Below are 20,785 nucleotides of genomic sequence, written 5' to 3' on the forward strand. Positions count from 1 at the left end.
GTTCATCTTCAAAAAGTCTTCCAACAATACCACCAACTCTGTATCAAAGTTAAGATTATTTAAACGACTTCAATATCGGTACTGTGAATAATGAGTTTTTGCGATCTGAAGAGGTCATCAAAAGTGTCCTGTTATTTTTCCACGTGATTGTCATGACGAGGCATTTACTACCTCATTGTTAAACAGAATCTTGCCAAATGGAGAGAAAGTGGAGCGTGACTGGTTAGTGTGCAGTGCCAGTAGCAATGCTTTTTATTGCCTACAATGCCGTCTATTAAGCACCAATACTTTAAATCGACCTAAATTTTGTTCTGCGGATATTCGAAATTCCAGGTATGGAAGAAGTTATACGATAAACTGCCATCACACGAAAATACTCAAGATCACATTAAATGTTATATTCAATGGCGATCTTTACAAAATCTAATTCAAGAGAAAGCTACAATTGATACACTTATCAATGACCAGCTAATCACTGAAACTCAAAAGTGGAAAGAAATTTTATATAGAATTTTGGACACTATTTTATTTTTGGGTAAAAGAAGCATAGATTTCAAAGGCGAAAGTATATATCTTGGGGTACGAAACAATGGACATTTTTTGGGCATCTAAGATCTCATAAGCCATTATAATCCAATACTTAGAGATAATTTGGAGAAAGTTAGGATTTCACAACTGCAGCACAAACGTTTACAAGTTCACTATCTTTCCCCAGACATTGAGAACGAGTTTACAGAAATTTGTGCAAAGTAGGTTAGGGAAACTATATTAGATCAAGGCAAGAAAGCCAAGTATTTTACTATTGTCGTTGATGCTATGCCTGATGTTAGTCACGTTCATTTCAATTCGAAAGCAACAAATTTTACAATTCAAGAACGGTTTTTGGCTTTCGTGAATTGTAACCAAAAAACTGGTCAGAAAATCACTGATCTAATTTGGCATACTCTAGGTAAACATGAAATTCCATTAAAAGATTGTCGCCCACAAGGGTACGATAACGGCGCCAATATGAAAGGAGCTTACGAGCACTACGTCATTCTCGACAAAAACTCGAATGCTGATTACTCGCCTTGTGCAACCCACAGTCACAATTTATGTGGTGTTGATGCTGCAGAATGTTGTACGGCTGCAATTACTTTCTTCGGAGTTGTACAAAAATGTTTTACTATTTTCAGCAGCACTCCACAACGATGGGACATCCTCAGAAAAATGTACTGAGCTCTCTTCATAGTCTTTCCCACAAAAGGCAAATTTGGCTGCGCAAGCATACGGAGATATTACCGGCACTCTCAAGTACATCAACAAGTTCGAATGTATCTTGCTGTCCTCAATTTGGTTCAAAATACGGACTACCATTAATGAAAGAAACGTGGTCCTCCAAGCTAGAGGCGCCACCATAGATGTTGAGGTCCGACATATAGATGCGTTATTAGCTGATTTGAAGTTGATCAGGAACCAATGGGAAATAGTTTTAAACGAATGCAAAACAGTTGCTATTCAATTGAACATCTCGCCAAAGTTTCCGGACATTCGAAAGAGAAAACTCAAAAGACGTTCTGAAGATAATTTAAATTAGATGGTTATGGATGATTCAGAGTCTGATTTTAAAAACAATACATTCCTGGTGATCGTTGATTCGGTAATCACTGGCATAACTGAACAATTTGCAGCTATGAGAAATTTGAGCGAGACGTTTTCCTTTTTGTGGCAATTTGAAGACATGGATGAAACTACGGTTCGTGCGAGCGCAGCAAAAATTTGTCGAAAAATACAAGTCGAACATTTTTCAAAGCTTAGAATGCGAAATAATTCATTTGAAACACATTTACGAAGCAAATTTTGATAAAGGTCTGTCACCATTGGAATTGCTAAATGCCATCTACATATGTTCCAAGTCTGGATACAATTTTCCCCAACATTTGTGTTACTTTACGTATCTTTTGCACTATACCTGTCACTGTAGCTAGTGCAGAACGTTCCTTCAGTGTCCTTTCAAGAATTAAAAACTTTCATAGATCGTGTTCATCTAAAGAGTGAGTTTTAGGCGTTTTGGCAAGACTGTTAAATTTTGATATTATTATAAAAATCTTGCAGCGGAAAAAACAAGTAAAGCCACTCTTTGATATCCGAACTTTCTATATTGAATAATTAAAATTTATAATCATCATTAAATTTATCAGAACGGTATTAAAATGTTACCAAATAACTAGAAAAGAACATCAGTAAATGTAAATTCATGTGCCTCTCTCGGAGATCTTTGCCAGCAGCCTCTTACGTAATTGATAATTTTTGTCTTGCATCAGTAAATTATTTTGTTGACTTGGGAGTAACGATGGAAGCTAAACTTAGTATCAACCTTCATATTATGTCTACTGCCAATAAGGCTAGAGGTGTTCTATCATTCGTGAAGAGATGGTCTAAAGAATTTAATGACCCTTATGTAACCAAAGCTCTTTTTACCACAGTAGTTAAACCGATACTTGAATACGGATCAATAGTCTGGAATCCGCGATATCAAGTTCATGCAGAAAGGCTTGAATCAATACAGATACAATTTTTACTTTTTTCTCTATGGAATTTTCATTGGGACTCTGCGTATATTCTTCCACCTTATACTAGTAGGTTAAAGCTTATCAATCTTCCAACTCTCGCTAGTTGTATAGAAATGACAGGCGTATTATTTATAGCTAAACTACTGAATGGATTAATTTCTAGCCCCTTTCTTTTGAACAAAGTAAACTTCAATGTTCCATCACGAGCGTCAAGACATTACAAACCTCTTCTTTTGAAGCAGTGCACAACTAATTTCGAATTAAATGAACCTTTTCGGTGTTTGTGTCATGATTTTAACTCTCATTCGAATTCATTTGATTTAACGGATTCACTTTTACCTATAAGGAAAACTGTCCTATCCTATCTTAACTCGTAACAAAATAAAATAAAAATATAAAAATTAAATCTTTATATGCTAAAAACGTTAACTTATTTAACAATTTACTATATGTATAGTTTTCAACTGTTATGTATATAATACTCAGCTGATGATTTTTATTCTGTAGCTGAGCAGTTTTAGATCTCAACGCTTAACAAACCTCCGCCTATCAACAACTCGACAAAAACAAAATCCGTGCGTCATGCGGATGCGCCTCTCGTGTCGGTTGAGCGGGCTTTGGAGAGTATTAATCCTTTGGGTTTATTATTATTATTAAAAAGGTTATTTGAAACAATATGTGGCTGTTAAAAGATAATTTTATTTCTATGTTACAATAAAATAGTATAAATAGTAAATATTCTGTGTTAATTTTATTGTCAGCTCTTATCCAAAACTGATTTAGTTGATGTGGCAACATTTTTTTTTTATTAATCCATCAATAATGATTCATGAATGAGACGTCATTAATTCAAGTTAATCAAATGTATTAGTGGATTTTTTATAGGGGGCCCGTCAATTGTTTAGTCCCGGGCCCGGATTTTCTCTCTAGTTTCAGGTCTACCTACAGGACTTTTCCTCTGAAATTTTTGCACTGTATATTTATAAATTACATTATTTGTCTCGTTTTTGGACGTTAGTATCCAGAACAATTAAAATTTTTGATTGAGTTCAAGGCCAGGTTTTTAATAAAAAAAAACTTGAATGGGTATTTAATTTTTGAGCCAAATTCCCAGGATTTTTAAAAATTTCCCGGGACATTTGAAAAATAAGAAAAACCTATATATTCGTATGGGTTGCTCATTTCGGCGAAATAATTTTTAGATAGAATTAAACTTTTTAAACTCATTTATTTATAACAAATATTTTTACGAAAAAGGCTAATAATTAATACGTTTACTGTGTTTAATGCGAATTCAATATTCTATGGATTAATTTTGCTAACGTTATTTTAAAACACAACACTTCCCCATGCAAAATGAATATTTAGGTGTGCGATATGTCAAACATTGACAATATTCAGAACCATTGTGAATTCATACAAGTGAAAAATCTTTCTATTCCTCCATGAACCAATCCCGAATGATCCCGCATTAAAAAATGAGATAGCAAAAAATCATAGTTAACCGTGAAATAAATTTTCTCGGCGTGACGTCACGCTTTTGACAACATGTTTCATTACTGACGCAGTTTTAAGACTTTATTCAAATCGGAGTATTTTGCTCCGCTCTTACCTCCTACTACATTTTTTATCTCAAAGGTTTATTTGGGTCGAGTTGAAATCTAAATAGTATTACTACATAATATCTTTTGGTTGAAGTTTTTATTGTATACGTATGAAAAGCTGATAGTTTACAAGTGACGATTGGATGAAATTACGTGAATTCTATGATTATGTCTTCAGACATGTTTGTTCACATGTTACTCAGTTTTTGTACTTTTTTCGTACGGAATGAGAAAAGAAGAGTAAAATGTAAGCCAAAAATGTGTTCGGGTGTGAACTGTAAATCCTGGCAAAATTTAACATACAGCACTTCTTGAAGTACGTTGAGTCAGTGAAGTCAGCTAACCCTCTTTTGCGATAACCGAGGTAAAATCTTCTTCCAACTGTCTCTCCCAACTCAGTGCATATTTTCTCTTTCCTCTGTTTACACGCTGCCCGAGCGTATTCGTTCATCCGCATAACATGCCTTAGCTGGCGAAGCCTTTGGATTTTCAATCGCTGCACTATCGTCATGTCTGCGTAAAGTTCATATAACTCATCATTATACCTCCTTCGACACTCGCCGTCGACATCACGGATAGAACTATAAACCCAACGGAGAACTTTTCTCTCGAATGCTCCAAGAGCCATTTCATCTTCTCTCGACACCTTCCATGATTCCGAGCCATGCATCAGGTATTACGAGTGACTTATAGGGCGAGAATTTTGTTCGTCGAGAGAGGACTTTACTTTTCAATTGCCTAAAGAAACACTAGTTCGCAAGTTATTCTCCGTTTGATTTCTAGGCCAACATTGTTTTTGCTTTTAATGCTGCTTCCCAAATGAACGAAATCCTGCACAGTCTCGAATTTATATCCGTCAACAGTGACGTAGCTACAAAGACCACGATGACAGCAAGTACTTCGTCTTGTCCAAATTTACTGCAAGACCCACTTTTTTTGCTTCTTTATCTTCGCCCCCATGTTTGAACAGCCCGGCGGGTATCCCGTCATTACTTGGCACTTTGTGATTTTTTAGACGTGATATTGGATGCCGGGGAGTGTTTTTTATCATCGGCGATCGTGGTATCGGGTTCGTCTTCCTCCACACTTTGTACGTCAGTTAACAGGTCGCCATTATCGTTTCTACAGGAATCTTCCCGGTCTTGAAACCTTCTGTCATTAAAAGAGCATGAAATATGTATGGTAACCGAAAATAATAATATTTTTTCGCGATAAATATCCGGGGATATAGAATGTGGTGTGTTAATGGGAGCATTACTTGGTCATCCTACACGTTTTAGGCCGACTCGATGTGCATCTGATAAGGCAGATAACTTTTTTGCTAAGAAACATTTTATGGCAAAAACACAATCGAAAGGTTTGCCAAGCCACCAAATCAATTTGATGTTAGTTGTTCGCCCGCTTTCAAAAAGGAAGAAAAAATATACTCCGAAAATTTAATTTTTACTCCGGCGTAGTCGCTTGCTCAGTTAATAGTTTTAAATACTTCGAACACTGGTAGCGAAATATGAGAGAAATGTAATAAATCGGAATGCGGGATCTTGGCTCATTCGATTATGCTATTCCTCCATTGCCATACCTACCTGTCAAATAATAGCTGACAGAGAGAACGGAAGAAAGGTTTGTTTTTGCTCACGATTATTAATTTGAAGTGCCATGAATTGCCCATTTGTGTTTCAAATCAGATTTTCTTTTAAATGTGTATACAGAAAATCAGACTCAATTAATATTCATTTCTAAAATCTACTTAATAGATTAAATGTGAGCAGCCAGTTAAGGAAGCATTGTAAAATATGTAAATAATGCAATATATCAGTCGTCTACAAAAATGTTTGAAAAACACTATTGAACAAATAATTTAAGTAATCGAACAGCGATTGAACAGGTGATTGAGGCTGTTTACTATTGCGAATGTTTTTATCAAACATTCGCCACTTGTATGAATTCACAATGTTCAGAACCACAGTATGGATGAATGTTTCTTCTTTACAGAGTTGCATGCAATATGTTAATGACCTGAATACAATCGAAGCCGCAAATATGGCCATGTTTCGTAGCAGATTATAATTTATTAATTTTGATATTGAGAAATTGCCGGGACATAGCATTTCCCGGTGGGATACTTTAAAATTTGTGAAAAATACGGAATGTCCCGGCCAATACGGGACATTTCGCAACGCTACTGTAGACTCATGACGGGTATTCTGACTGGACACTGCATTCTGGCGTCACATGCCTTTAAATTAGGCTTGGTCAAAGATAGCAGATATAGGAAGTGCGGGTTGGAGGAGGAAACGATCGAGCACGTTCTGCGCTCGTGCCCTGCACTTGCCAGGCTAAGACTCCAGCTATTAGGAGTGATACAGCTGTCAGATCTAGAAGCAGCAAGTGGCTTAAGCCCTAGGAAGCTTCTAGTATTTACCAAGAGGAAGGAGTTATTTTATAAAATAGGTCCTGGTTTTTCAGTTTGGTCGTTAAAACAAAATTCTGGTACCACTACGGACTCAGTCAGTCTATGTGAGGTTCTCATGGACCTGCCAGTTCAACCTAAGCTAATTGGCGAGACGTCTTCTTCCCTCATTTCACGGTAAATCTTCGACTAGGCACACACCAACATGGCTTCCGCAATGTTATGTGCTAGCACCACCACCGCGCTAAACGCTATAAACACTCAGGTTAATTACGGACTAAATCAAGAAAACCCCCATCATAGGACGGTGCTCGTGGCATTTGACCTGTCAAAAGCTTTTGAAACAGTCTCTAAAAACATGGACCGCAAATTATCTGAATGATCGGCAAGCGTCGGTTCAATTTAGAACCGAAATCTCAAAACTTAGGAAAATTAAACAGGAGGCACCACAGGGTGGTGTCCTATTCCCGCTTCTGTTTAATTTCTATATACCAAAACTCCCTTCCCCACCAGAAGGAGTTACAATCATTTCCTATGCTGACGACAGCACGATTATGGCAACGGGACCTGGCCCTTCAATAGATGAATTAGTTTCTAAAATAAACAGCTATCTCCCCGATCTTTCTAGTTTGTTCACCTCATCTGGCATTATCGTCGACAAAATCCACGGCCACTCTGTTTACGAAGTGGAAGGAAGAGATGTCACAAATATTGGACGTTCACGTCGATGGTGTCACACTAACGACTGTCAGTCACCCAAAGATCTTAGGGGTAACGTTCGATAATAATCTGAACTTCAAGGCGCATGCCACCGAAATTTTATATAAAGTACAAAGACGCAACAAAATTCTCAAGTCGCTTGCCGGCCGCACCTGGGAAAAGATAAAAAAAAACGTTGCTAACCACGTACAAAGCAATTGGCCGGCCGCTCATGAGCTACGCATCACCAGTTTAGTCGCCTGGTCTTAAAAATACATATTGGAAAAGGCTGCAGGCCTATCAAATTGCTGCACTCAGAACTGAAACCGGATGACTCTCTATGACCCCCCGAACACCACCTACATAGTGAGGCGAAAAAGCTCAACGTTAAAGAGCACAATGAAATGCTGAAAATGCAGTTTTTGCTAAACTGTCACAAACCAGGACATCCTAGCAAACAACTGCTTTATCTAGTCCGCCTCAAAGAGGGATAAGGGTATATATCAGTAAGCACTATGATGAGATGCGGCACCTGCCAACACAGCCGTTTGATCCAGACAAGCACAAGGTGGCCCTAGGCCACACAGAATCGTGCCAGGACGCGTAACACCAATCTTCCTATAGTCCGCCGTGTTGGAACTGCCAATTTTCTTGGACTTTCGTAAGAGGACTTTGATGACAATTTGTGAGTTGTCGCACCCATTGAATGGGGTGAAGCACTGTTAGCACAACTACAACAGTCATATTTTTTTTGTCACACAGTGTTATGAACATTGGCGACGCGTGCGAAGACAGCTATATCTATTTGAATTAAAGAAGATTTTGGATGTTTTTGTTCTTGTTTTGGATACGTTTCCAAAAAGGTACTTACTAATTGTGGAATTTGCTCCTTATTTTTTTGCATTTTCTTCTGTCTTATGAAATTGTTACATATTTTGTTTAAGGAACCAACAACCGATGCCAATTGATATGGATAAGTAAATATATGGTTATAACTATTTCAACTTTGCTAGGTCCTATAATCGGAAAACGTTGGGGTGTAAAGGGGTCGACATAGACATAAACTTCCGCATATCAATATTGTGGACAACGTTAGCAATTTTGATGCGGCACTGTGCTGCTAGTAAATAAATGATACACAACAACAGTAAGCCATAAACACACATGCATAGAAAGCAACGAAGAATTCTTCACACACATAACAAGCAGCTTGAAGCGAAGATATTCACATATACTTCACACACACATAACCAACAGCTAGCAGCGAAGTTATTATTTCACATACCCCAGCGGGTTAGGGGGTCAGAATATACCCGCGGTAGGTATGCCTATCGTAAGAGGCGACTAAAATACCAAATAGATTCAAGGGTTGTGTAGCGTAGCCCTTTAGGTTGCCAGCGCAATATATAGCTTCTCCAAATCCAATTGTCAAGCTCACCTATCCGTGGCGAATACTGTTTCATTAACAGCCGAGGCTCTGGCGACGCCGAACTCCTCATGGAAGTAGGGGTGGGAGGGCGGGATGGCCTAGAAGGTCCCATGTGGTCATAACAAATCGTTCCCGAGATCGGGCTTGGTACCGGAACGTACCGGATCTGCATCCGGCAAAGGACCATCAACATCCTCAATGCCTTCGGGGAGTGTCCTTATCGCTACAACAACAACAACATATTATACGCATACAACTAGAAGACAAATGTGAATACCAGATACATAAAAGAGAAATAAATAAGCAGCTGTTCGAGAAGGCTGTTCGCGAAGAGTCTAGACCCTAGAGGAAATAGGCAAACGAGGCAACTGAAAGTATAAAATCACGCAAGGTGAGGAATAATGAATCAATTTGATTTTAACACGCTATTAAAAATCTAAAGTTTTGTAGTATTGGTTTTATATGCTTGTTATCTAGCATCTTTTATTTATTTATTTATATACAAACATACATATTTTTTTTAATCATACATATTTTAATTCATATATTTATTTGTTTTCCATATCGGTAACATGTACTTAAATATTCTGACTTACTTTACGTTATATTGAGTTTTTGTAATATGATTCCATTTATTTTCGTGTATTTTTTTTTTTATTTTATCTTAAATTTTTTGTCGCACTCCCTCCTAATACGGCTTCAGTACTGGTATAAGTGTATAAACTATCAGACCTATTCTAAATATTCTCGCGGAATTTTGTTCTCGCGGATTTTTTATTCCCGCGGAAAAATTCCTCCAATTCTGTTCTCCCAGGGAGAACAATAATTGGGAATAGGAATTTCGAATTTTCGAAGTCAGCTGTTTTGTCAATTGAAATTTCGTTGCACATTTCTTATTTTGTTTAAAAAATTGAAAAGTTTATTATTGTTGGAAATTTGTTGGAAATTAAGAAACAAAATATAAACAATGCGCAGTATTTATTGCATTTCATGTTGTATTCACTGAAATGAGTAATGAATTGGTGCCACAGCAACATCAACAGAGGAGCATAAGAAGGAGACCGGCGGGATGACACAAATCCGCCGGAGTTGCCTGCATTCATTCTGCAAAGCAATTTTCTGGCGGCCAAGTCGAGTTGAGTTCGCCTTTCGCCATATGCCAAAATCTATTTAAGCCTTCTTAAAAAATCCTTGCGCAATTTCTGGATGGCTGCATCAAATATGCGAAGAGCTCTTCCGTTGCTTATGATATACTTTTCGACTTAAAATAAAGAATATTGTGGTTGTTGTTGTATTAAGAGTGAGAATATTGTGGTAGAATGTAAATACATATTTTAGCACAAATTTGTACAAATAAGTGTTCTTTCTTAAAATAACCAATTTCCTTCAACTATTTTGATGCATTCCCTTTAATTTAACTAGTGAAAAAACTCCTATGAAATGGCAGAGAAATCTCCCTCTCCCTCACACTCATAATACCTACTTTTCTCCCATAACCGGTTTCCGCTTTTTCGAACATTGTTCAGAATAGGAGGAAAGGGAGAAGTGAAAAAACTCACAAGGAATTTTTATTTAGAATATGAGGAATGGGAGAAGGGAAAAAACTCGCACGGAATTTTTGTTTAGTATTGGGCTGTATATTTCAAAAAACTAACGAAATACATGGACAATACAATCTAGTTCATTAAAAACAAAGGAGCCAGTTTGTTTTTCGATAGGTTTTTTTGACATTCGGCCATTTTTTCTTTATTTTTTTCTGACACATGAAAATTTTGTTTTTAGTTTGAAAATTTGGTGCATAAAAAAGAAATACAATTAAAATCAATTTTCTTGTGAAAAAAGTGAACCATTAGAGACCGAAATAATTTTCGCGTGTTATTTGCATTGTTTTTATTGTTAAAAGTATTAATGTAAAAATAAAATGTAAAAACATAAACAAATACATGTTAAACTCACTAATTTTGGGGGAATAGTGCCGCTTTTTCATGATAGAAATTGTTTTTGTGTTTTGAACTTCCGATAAAGCTTGGAATCCAAGCAAAAATAAAGTAGTGTCATATATGATTTACAAGGTAAAACCCATAATGTAATGATAGAAGGTTGAGGAAGATTTGACAGCTGTCATATCACACGCCCTTAGCTCCAGTGTGGTCCAGGTTGTATTTTGGAAGTACACGAGAATGGGGGCATAAAAGAGGGCCCCTTTTTGAAATGGTACTTAAATTCCTACTTTTTCAATAATGATAAAATATAGTAAGGAGTGCATTTAGATTGATTTTTGGGCAATTTAATCATAAAAGTTATGAATGAAGATTGCTTTTTTAAATTTTGAAACGTTTGCAGCACAACGCATCAATTTTGCTGGTAATATTCTTGGACAGGGGTCGAATGGTAATAAACGACCAAAAATGCCGGCAGAGGTGTCAAAAGACATGTTTTTACTTTGGCATCAATAACCTGAAAGATTTCACTAATGCCAAAAGATATTTGCAAAAAAAAAATATTTAATTTTAAGCACAAGTGTTCTGCGAAAAAAAGACCTGGATCTTACCCCCGGTTTTGGAGCGGCCCGGGGTCATTGCTCAGATTATTGAGGTCAAATCGTGTCTTTCGAACACTTTCTCGAAATTTTTGAACGTGTATTAAGAGTCCACTCCTCTTCTGGAGTATTACTAAAGTAGTTTTTAATATATTACATGATGGGAAAAGATATTCAACACACAACAGGAGGACGGACAAGGCAGCAGGTATACTAATTTGGTGGAATATTAATTCTGGCTCTGGCTTTAGTCTTGATCCTTTAAACCTGAGATGTTTGAGCTGTGAGAAGATCCGTTTTTGGCCACCTAAGATTGAATTCGACGCTGCGGCGAACTATAGGCAGGGGCTCCGGGGCCGAAGAGATCGTGTACACATCTGCCCAAGCCTTCGCTGACAGTAAAGATGCCCAGCGAGCTGCAACAACTTTTCAGATGCTCGTTCGGGACATTTCATGTGTATGTTCTAACGAGCATAACGTCTTCATTATATAGCGCACGTTGTTGCTTTAACGACAAAGACACTCACCAAATGCTTTGGGGGAATGTTGGGTGTTGATAGTCCTTTGCCGATTATAGATTCGGTTCGTTCCATTAAGGTTCTAGCACGGAAACGATTTGATATGACCAAGTTAAACCTTCCAGGTCATACCGCCCTCTTCGCACGGTAGAAAATCTTCTGATAGCCATTCAATGGATATGATCATCATAGGCAACAGACTTATAGATCAATGGGGTCATAATACAAAGGTGTAATGTAGCCATAATCCCCGTCCTGGGCTTGGAACCCGCCACATAAAACGACATTAATACAAATAAAGCAGAGATACGAGATATAGAGGGACTGTACTTTCCTATTAGAGAATCATGTAACCGGCGGTGAGATATGCCTATACTCGGACAGCCAAGTGTTAGTACGCTGGTGTATCGCGAGACACCTCTGAGGCAGTAACGGTGAATCGACTGGTTTATCAATACAGAGTGACATACCCTCCAACTTCAAAAAAACAACGGATACCTGTAAAATCACCAAGCAAACTTGGCCTGATTACAACCAGAAAAGAACAGAGTTTCTATTAAATATGCCCAGAAAAAAGATATTCAGGATCACATCCATAAGAGCAGGATATTGGTTGTTTGGCCTGCATTGGGATATAATGTCAATCCCCTTGAAGGGCAGGGGAGGACGGTTGTAAGGAAACAATCACCCACTTCGTCTGTGAGTGCCCAACACTTGACAACATTAGGTATCGAACTAAAATCTGTTTTGAGCTACCCGATTTAATAGCTGTATCAAAATGTTCCATTATAGACATCAGGAGATATTTTGATTTAACCAAATGGTTTGAGTAAAACAAACACAGCGTATATTACGTAATTGGTTCCATGGGAATACAATGTGCATGAAAATTGCGATAGAGCGAGCAAGGTCTCCCCGACCGGCCAGCATAGCCACCCATCAAACAACCAGGAAAGTCACAAGGTCAATTATTTTGTTACGCACCTCCATGTATTAAAATGTTGACACCTGTTGAATTATAGTTCCATTTTATTGGTAAAAATAAATGAAAAATAGATATATTCAACTCTTAAGATTTGCTTTTAGATACAGCAGCTTTGCCTTTCATATATGGGCATTAACTGACCTTGCTCTATCAACACTTTAAGTAATTCAACGATGAATGGTAAATATTTGTGCTTACGCCGAATGTTTTCAATCTTATAGCGTTTCCATTTTCCCCTTCATATTCAATTTTTGAACGCAATTTTGTTATTTCCGTCTGACGATCTTCACCATCTCCAGTATACATAGCATCGTCAACAGTCGCCAACATTTTATCGATTTTCTCCTGATATATTCTCAATCTATCTGACTGCACTGAGCGAATTTTTGGTGCACTACTTAGAGCAAGGCCTTTTGTATAAGGATCATAGGACTGCGAAAATTCTTTGAATTCAGTAAGTGTTGGTCCCACCTTAATGTCTTCATGGTCACGGTTCAACAAAATGCTAAGTATTGCCTGTGTTGCGCATGCATTTTTAATGACTTGGTTTGCAAAGAATATATTATGTAGACGATCATCGCGTACAACGGATGCAGATGATTCATCATCCTGCACCCATTGTAAAAGGAAATGAGCCCATGTATAGGTTCGAGGTCTTTAAATAGGTCAGGTTCAAGATCTAAACTCTAAATCTCCTCCACTTGAACGCCTTTACATCCAAATTCACGTATTAATTCCGTAAATACACCTGGATCGCTCTCGATTAAACACCAGCGGCGTCGCACATTCGTTTCGATTTGAATAGTATTATATTGATTTTTGTGAAATTTTAATTGAATATTCATTAAAATCAAACAAAATTATTAAATGAGAATTGTCACACGCATTGTGAATTCATACAAGTGGCGAATGTTTGATGAAAACGTTCATAATAGTAAACAGCCTCGATCACCTGTTCAATCGCTGTTCGATTACTTAAACTCAACAAATTAGAGCAAAAAATCATAGTTAGCCGTGAAATAAATTTTCTCGGCGTGACGTCACGCTTTTGACAACATGTTTCATTACTGACGCAGTGTTCAGACTTCATTCCAATCGGAGTATTTTGATCCGCTCTTACCTCCTACCACATTTTTTATCTCAAAGGTTTATTTGGGTCGAGTTGAAAACTAAATAGTATTACTACATAATATCTTTTGGTTGAAGTTTTTATTGTATACGTATAAAAGCTGATAGTTTACAAATGACGATTGGATGAAATTACGTGAATTCTATGATTATGTCTTCAGACATGTTTGTTCATATTTTACTCACAGTTTTTGTACTTTTTTCGTACGGAATGAGAAAAGAAGAAGTAAAATGTAAGCCAAAAATGTGTTCGGGTGTGAACTGTAAATCCTGGCAAATTTAACATACAGCACTTCTTGAAGTACGTTGAGTCAGTGAGGTCAGCTAACCCTCTTTTGCGATAACCGAGGTAAAATCTTCCTCCAACTGTCTCTCCCAACTCAGTGCATGTTTTCTCTTTCCTCTGTTTACACGCTGCCCGAGCGTATTCGTTCATCCGCATAACATGCCTTAGCTGGCGAAGCCTTTGGATTTTCAATCGCTGCACTATCGTCATGTCTGCGTAAAGTTCATATAACTCATCATTATACCTCCTTCGACACTCGCCGTTGACATCACGGATAGAACTACAAACCTTACGGAGAACTTTTCTCTCGAATAATCCAAGAGCTATTTCATCTTCTCTCACACCTTCCTTGATTCCGAGCCATGCATCAGGACAGGTATTATGAGTGACTTATAGAGCGAGAACATTGTTCGTCGAGAGAGGACTTTACTTTTCAATTGCCTAAAGAAACACTAGTTCGCAAGTTATTCTCCGTTTGATTTCTAGGCCGACATTGTTTTTGCTTTTAGTGCTGCTTCCCAAACAGACGAAATCCTTCATAGTCTCGAATTTATATCCGTCAACAGTGACGTAGCTACAAAGGCCACGATGACAGCAAGTACTTCGTCTTGTCCAAATTTACTGCAAGACCCACTTTTTTTTTGCTTCTTTATCTTCGCCTCCATGTTTGAACAGCCCGGCGGGTATCCCGTCATTACTTGGCACTTTGCGATTTTTTAGCCGTGATATTGGATGCCGGGGAGTGTTTTTTATCATCGGCGATCGTGGTATCGGGTTCGTCTTCCCCCACAATTTGTACGTCAGTTAACAGGTCGCCATTATCGTTTCTACAGGAATCTTCCCGGTCTTGAAACCTTCTGTCATTAAAAGAGCTTGAAATATGTATGGTAACCGAAAATAATAATATTTTTCGCGATAAATATCCGGGGATATAGAATGTGGTGTGTTAATGGCAGCATTAATTTGATGTTACGTTGTTCGCCCGCTTTCAAAAAGGAAGAAAAAATATACTCCGAAACTTTAATTTTTACTCCGGCGTAGTCGTTTGCTCAGGTAATAGTTTTAAATACTCCGAACACTGGTAGCGAAATATGACAGAAATGTAATAAATCGAAAAACTTCAGAAGCGTTACGTCATCAAACTTTTTTTTCAAATTCGATTACAAATACAACAATTCCGGAATGCGAGATCTTGGCTCATTCGATTATGACTTAAACTATTTGTTCAATAGTGTTTTTCAAATATTTTTGTAGACGACTGATATATTGCATTATTTACATATTTTATGTGCCCATATTTTATGTAATAACTAGATTTTAGAAATATAAGTCGATATGTAGTCTGACTTTCTGTATACACAATTAAAAGAAAGGCTGATTTGGAACACAAATGGGCGAGTAATGGCACTTCAATTTAATATTCGTGAGTAAAAAACAAACCTTTCTTTTTCTTACTTTACTTAAATACATGTTTGTTTATGTATGTGCCTTCTGTGTGCTAAAACATTTGTTGACTCTTTAACTCTATACATATATATATGTACTAGTTATTAACTTTTATTTATATTTTTTAATAATGTAAAAAAATGTTTTTGTTTGTTGTTGAAAATAGATTCCGCCCTTGAAAATGCTAAGATGACTAGCGAAATGTCGGGCTGTAACAGTGAATAAACTTGTTTTATTTGCACTGACAACGCAATAGGTCAAGTAGCCTTGCATAATATTATAAACCTTTCTTTTCTTTATTTTTGTAAAGCAACCACATTCTTATTTCTAAGGGCGTTCAAGATGACGGCGTTAGAGCGAGAAACTGCTTACATCCGCCACCTTCAATTCCATCATGGGTAAAACCGGTGAGAGGAAAATGACATTTAAAAAGATTATAAAATTATCACTGCTCTCTCGTAATTTATATTTTATTTTGATTTTGTTTTCATTACAAAAAAAATAATAAAAAAAATGTTGTTTTCATTTTACTCCAATAAACGTATTTCATACATATATGTAATACATACATATATAAATTAATTTTTAAGGCAGAACATAACATATCTTCCGGCTTTACCCTACATTAAAGGAAACATAAGTAATTAATGCTGTGTAGGCGTAGAAAGACAGTAATCATAGAAAGCAATTGGCTTCGAGATCTTGTACTATGATTCGTCAATATGGGCTCCTGATAATCAAAACACCTACCCACAGAACTGCCACGGAAGGCCTGCTGAGGATCCATCCATAGCGGGGACTTAATACATTATGTTGAACCGCGTAATAAGATGCTGCAAAAACAGTTCCTACTAAACTGTTCTAAGCTGAGGCAACCCAGCAGAACTGCTTGATGCAGCTTCGCCTCCAAAAAGATAGGGGGACATCCCCGTAACCACTATAAAATCCGGTTATTTGTAACACTGGTGTATGATACCGAATCATAGAGTCGACGAATTCTTTCAAATAATCACGCGCGATCAACCCCGTCAAATAAAACGTATTTCTAGACTGCGTGGAACAAGGTACATCACTTCGACACGTCATCTTGCCTTTACTTTGACTAATGTTTGCCCCCCTTAGGGGGAGGCTGACACTCTGCTTGCTGGTATGGGCTGTTATGATTAACTAAGCAGACCCTGTGCTACACGATTAAATAAGGATGGGGACACAATCCCTCCAGCGCCAAATCACAAGAAGTGGAAGGCGTTGTATGCCATCTTCACCAGAGAAGTTGTTGAAACAAATATTCGTCCGCAAAATAAAACAATAAAACCAAACCAATTGATTCGATTGATTTATTATATTTATATTTTGATTGGCATTCGAAAAAGTCAAACATACAAAAAATGTTTCTCTGTTTCCTTTGCTTTGACACATTGTGAATTCATGCAAGTGAATATTGTGAATTAATTCAAGTGGCGAATGTTTGAAAAAAAATTCACAATAGTAAACAGCCTCGATCACGTGCTCAATCGCTGTTCGATTACTTAATTCATTTACCAAGTGTTTTCAAAAATTTTTGTACACGAGCGGTATATTACATTATTTACATATTTTAAAATCCTTGCTAAACTGGCTGCTCATATTTTATCTAATAACTAGATTTTAGAAATTAAAATCAATATGTAGTGATTTTCTCTATACGCAATTAAAAGAAAAGCTGATTTGAAACACAAATGGGCGATTCATGGCACTTCAAACCTTTCTTCCATTCTCTGGCCATTCGCGACAGCCATTCTCCTTGTCAGCTATTATTTGACAGTTAGGTATGGCAATGGAGGAATAGAAAGATGTTTCACTTGTATGAATCTACAATGTAAGTGAACGATCCATGGTTCCACTATGTAGTTGGCTCATCTGTACAAAAACAAAATATGTTAGTTTAGATTGTCAAAATCTGCGTGTTGGTGCGAATGGTATGGAATGGAAACATAAAACTTAGCAGTTTTTGTATGTTGTAAGAAAATGTTGCCAATGTGTTGGTTTCATTTTGAGTTTGCCCCCTCCCTTTCACAATCCCATCGACCATGCAATGAAATAAATATAATCAGCTGATGAAATGAACCAACCATATAATTGAGCCATGGAACGATCTTTCTATTCCTCCATTGCCATACCTACCTGTCAAATAATAGATGACAGCATAAACAAATGAGTCAAGATCCCGCATTCCGGAATTTATGTATTTGTAATCGAATTTGAAAAAAAGTTTGATGACGTAGCGCTTTTGAAAATTTTCGATTTATTACATTTCTCTCATATTTCGCTACCAGTATTCGGAATATTTAAAACTTACCTGATTACCTGAGTAAACGACTACGATGGAGTAAAAATTTAATTTTCTTAGTATATTTTTTCTTCCTTTTTGAAAGCGGACTAACAACTAACATCAAATTGATTTGTTGGCTTGACAAACCCTTCGATTGTGTTTTTGCCATGAAAAGTTTTCTCAGCAAAAAAGTTATCTGCATTAACAGATGCACATTGAGTCGGCCTAAAACATTTAATTCGCCCATTAGCACATCACATTCTGGAAGAAAAGTGGGCTCTATCTCCCCGGATATTTATCGCGAAATAATATTATTATTATTATTTTCGGTTTACCATGCATATTTCATGCTCTTTTAATGACAGAATGTTTGAGGACCGGGGCAGATTCCTGTAGGAACGATAATGGTGACCTGGTAACTGGCGTACAGAGTGTAGGGGAAGATGAACCCTATACCCCGATCGCCGATGATAAAAAACACTCTCCATCATCCAACTATGGCGAAGTGAGAATGCCAATATCACGGCTAAAAAATCACAAGGTGCTAAGTTATGACGGTAAACCCGCCGGGCTATTCAAACATGGATGCAGAGTTGGTGTAAGTAAAGAAGCAAAAAAAGTGGGTCTTGCAGTAAATTTGGACAAACGAAGTACTTGCTGTAATCGCGGGCTTTGTAGCCACGTCACTGTACGGATATAAATTCGAGACTGTGAAGGATTTCGTCTGTTTGGGAGCAGCACTAAAAGCAAAAACAATGTCGGCCTAGAAATCAAACAAAATAACTCTTGCCAACAAGTGCTTCTTTAGGCAATTGAGAGGTGAAGTCCTCTCTCGACGAACAAAATTCTCGCTCTAAAGGTCACTCATCATACCTGTCCTGATGTATGGCTCGAAATCGTGGAAGTTGTCGAGAGATGAGGTAGCTCTTGGAGTATTCGAGAGAAAAGTTCTCCGGAAGATTTATAGTCGTATCCGTGATGTCGACGGCGAGTACCGAAGGAGGTATAATGATGAGCTATATGAGATTTTTGCAGATATGACGATAGTGCAGCGAATAAAAACAGAAAGCTTCGCTAGCTTGGCCATGTTATGTGGATGAACGAATACGCTTACTGACTCAACGTACTTCATTTTCATATAAAACTTCAAGAAGTGCTGTATGTTGAATTTTGGCAGGATTTACAAATTGCGCCCGGACACATTTTTTGCTTACATTTTGCTTCTTCTATTCTTTTTCCGTACGAAAAAAGTACAAAAACTGTGAGTGAAATGTGAACAAACATTTCTTAAGCCTCGAACAATGAATTCACGTCATTTTATCCAATCGTCACTTGTAAACAATCAGCTTTTCATACGTATACAATGAAAACTTCAACCGAAAGATATTAGGTAGTAATACTATTTAGTTTCCAAATCGACCCAAATAACCCTTTGAGATAAAAAATGTAGTAGGAGGTAAGAGCGGAGCAACATACTCCGATTGGAATAAAGCCTGAACACTGCGTCAGCAATGAAACATGTTGTCAAAAGCGTGAGCCCACGCCGAAGAAATTTATTTCACAGCTAACTATAATTTTTTTGTTCTCTCATTTTTTAATCCGGGCTGTTTATTGGCGAATGGCCAGAGAATGAAAGAAAGGTTTGTTTTTTGCTCGCGGTTATTAAATGAAGTGCCATGAATTGCCCATTTGCGTTTCAAATCAGCCTTTCTTTTAAATGTGTATACAGAAAATTAGACTACATATTAATATTAATCTAAAATCTAGTTAATATATTCAATGTGATCAGCCAGTTAAGCAAACTTTTTAAAATAATACAATATACCAGTCGTCTACAAAAATGTTTAAAAAACACTATTGAGCAAATTATTTAAATAATTAAACAGCGATGGAGAGGCAAACTCAAAATGAGACCAACACATTAGCCGTGTTTTTTACAAGCGTATACGTTTACGTTTGCGCGTAAAAAAACGCTTATCCTCGCTTAGATTATGCTTAGGAGACCCATCTAGCGGCAGTTGTTAAATAACTAGCTACAGAACAGGGTGTACCTAAAATCGGAGACACAAACCTCTGGTGGCCATAATAAATAACATACAGCTGAATTAGTTGCGATGAGTAGTGGACACGCATAGAATACATAGAATTAGTGTAGAGGGTGGAACATAGACACATATTTCAGTTACATCTGAGTATAATGCGTATTGAAATTTTGTAGTACAAATTTTATACGCAGCAATTTCAGAGGTGTGTTTAAAGTTTGACGCTTAGCAGTCCATAGAAAGTTTAAGCGTAAACGTCTATAGATGTAAAAAAAAAACACGGCTATTGACAGCATTTTCTTACACAACACGTAAAAACTGCTAAGTTTTATGTTTTCATTTCATTCCGTTTGCCTAACACCAACGCGCAGATTTTGACAATCTGAACAAAGATATGTTGTTGCTGTAGAGATGAGCCAACCATATAGTTGAGCCATGGTTCGAACCATGATATAAAAAAGAAGATAATTCCACTCAAAATTTTTTGAAGTATTTGGGGATTTTTGAAGTTTCATAATGTTTGTTGTTTTGCTAGAAGTCATACCGTTACTGCTTAAGGCGAAATTGTGGTTTTTCGGGATGGAAATTTCCTTCAGGATGAAAACGCAATGGTCATCTGAGACAATAATAATATGCTTTAGCACGATTTATGTGCATACATATCTATCGAGAATCTGTAAAACATGCAATTTTATTGAAAAATAGTGGATAATGATTCATACATTGGTTTAATGACTCATATCTTTATAGCAGCTTGACCTCTAGACAGAAAAAATACACGAAAAATCCTGTTGGTCTTGCGTGGCCCTATTATCACGCCTCTACAGTGGATATTA

At 37.1% G+C, this 20,785-nt stretch overlaps 1 protein-coding gene and 1 pseudogene across 9 annotated transcripts in view; both read right to left on the reverse strand.

Moving 5' to 3' along the window:
• Window positions 1-20,785, reverse strand: part of LOC137252096 (uncharacterized) — a 450,569-nt gene that overhangs the window by 347,806 nt on the left and 81,978 nt on the right. The window lies entirely within an intron of this gene.
• LOC137252098 (ubiquitin carboxyl-terminal hydrolase isozyme L5 pseudogene) lies at window positions 12,163-13,969 on the reverse strand (annotated as a pseudogene).

Source organism: Eurosta solidaginis, chromosome 5 (assembly GCF_040869045.1).
Source record: "Eurosta solidaginis isolate ZX-2024a chromosome 5, ASM4086904v1, whole genome shotgun sequence".
Lineage (NCBI taxonomy): Eukaryota > Metazoa > Arthropoda > Insecta > Diptera > Tephritidae > Eurosta > Eurosta solidaginis.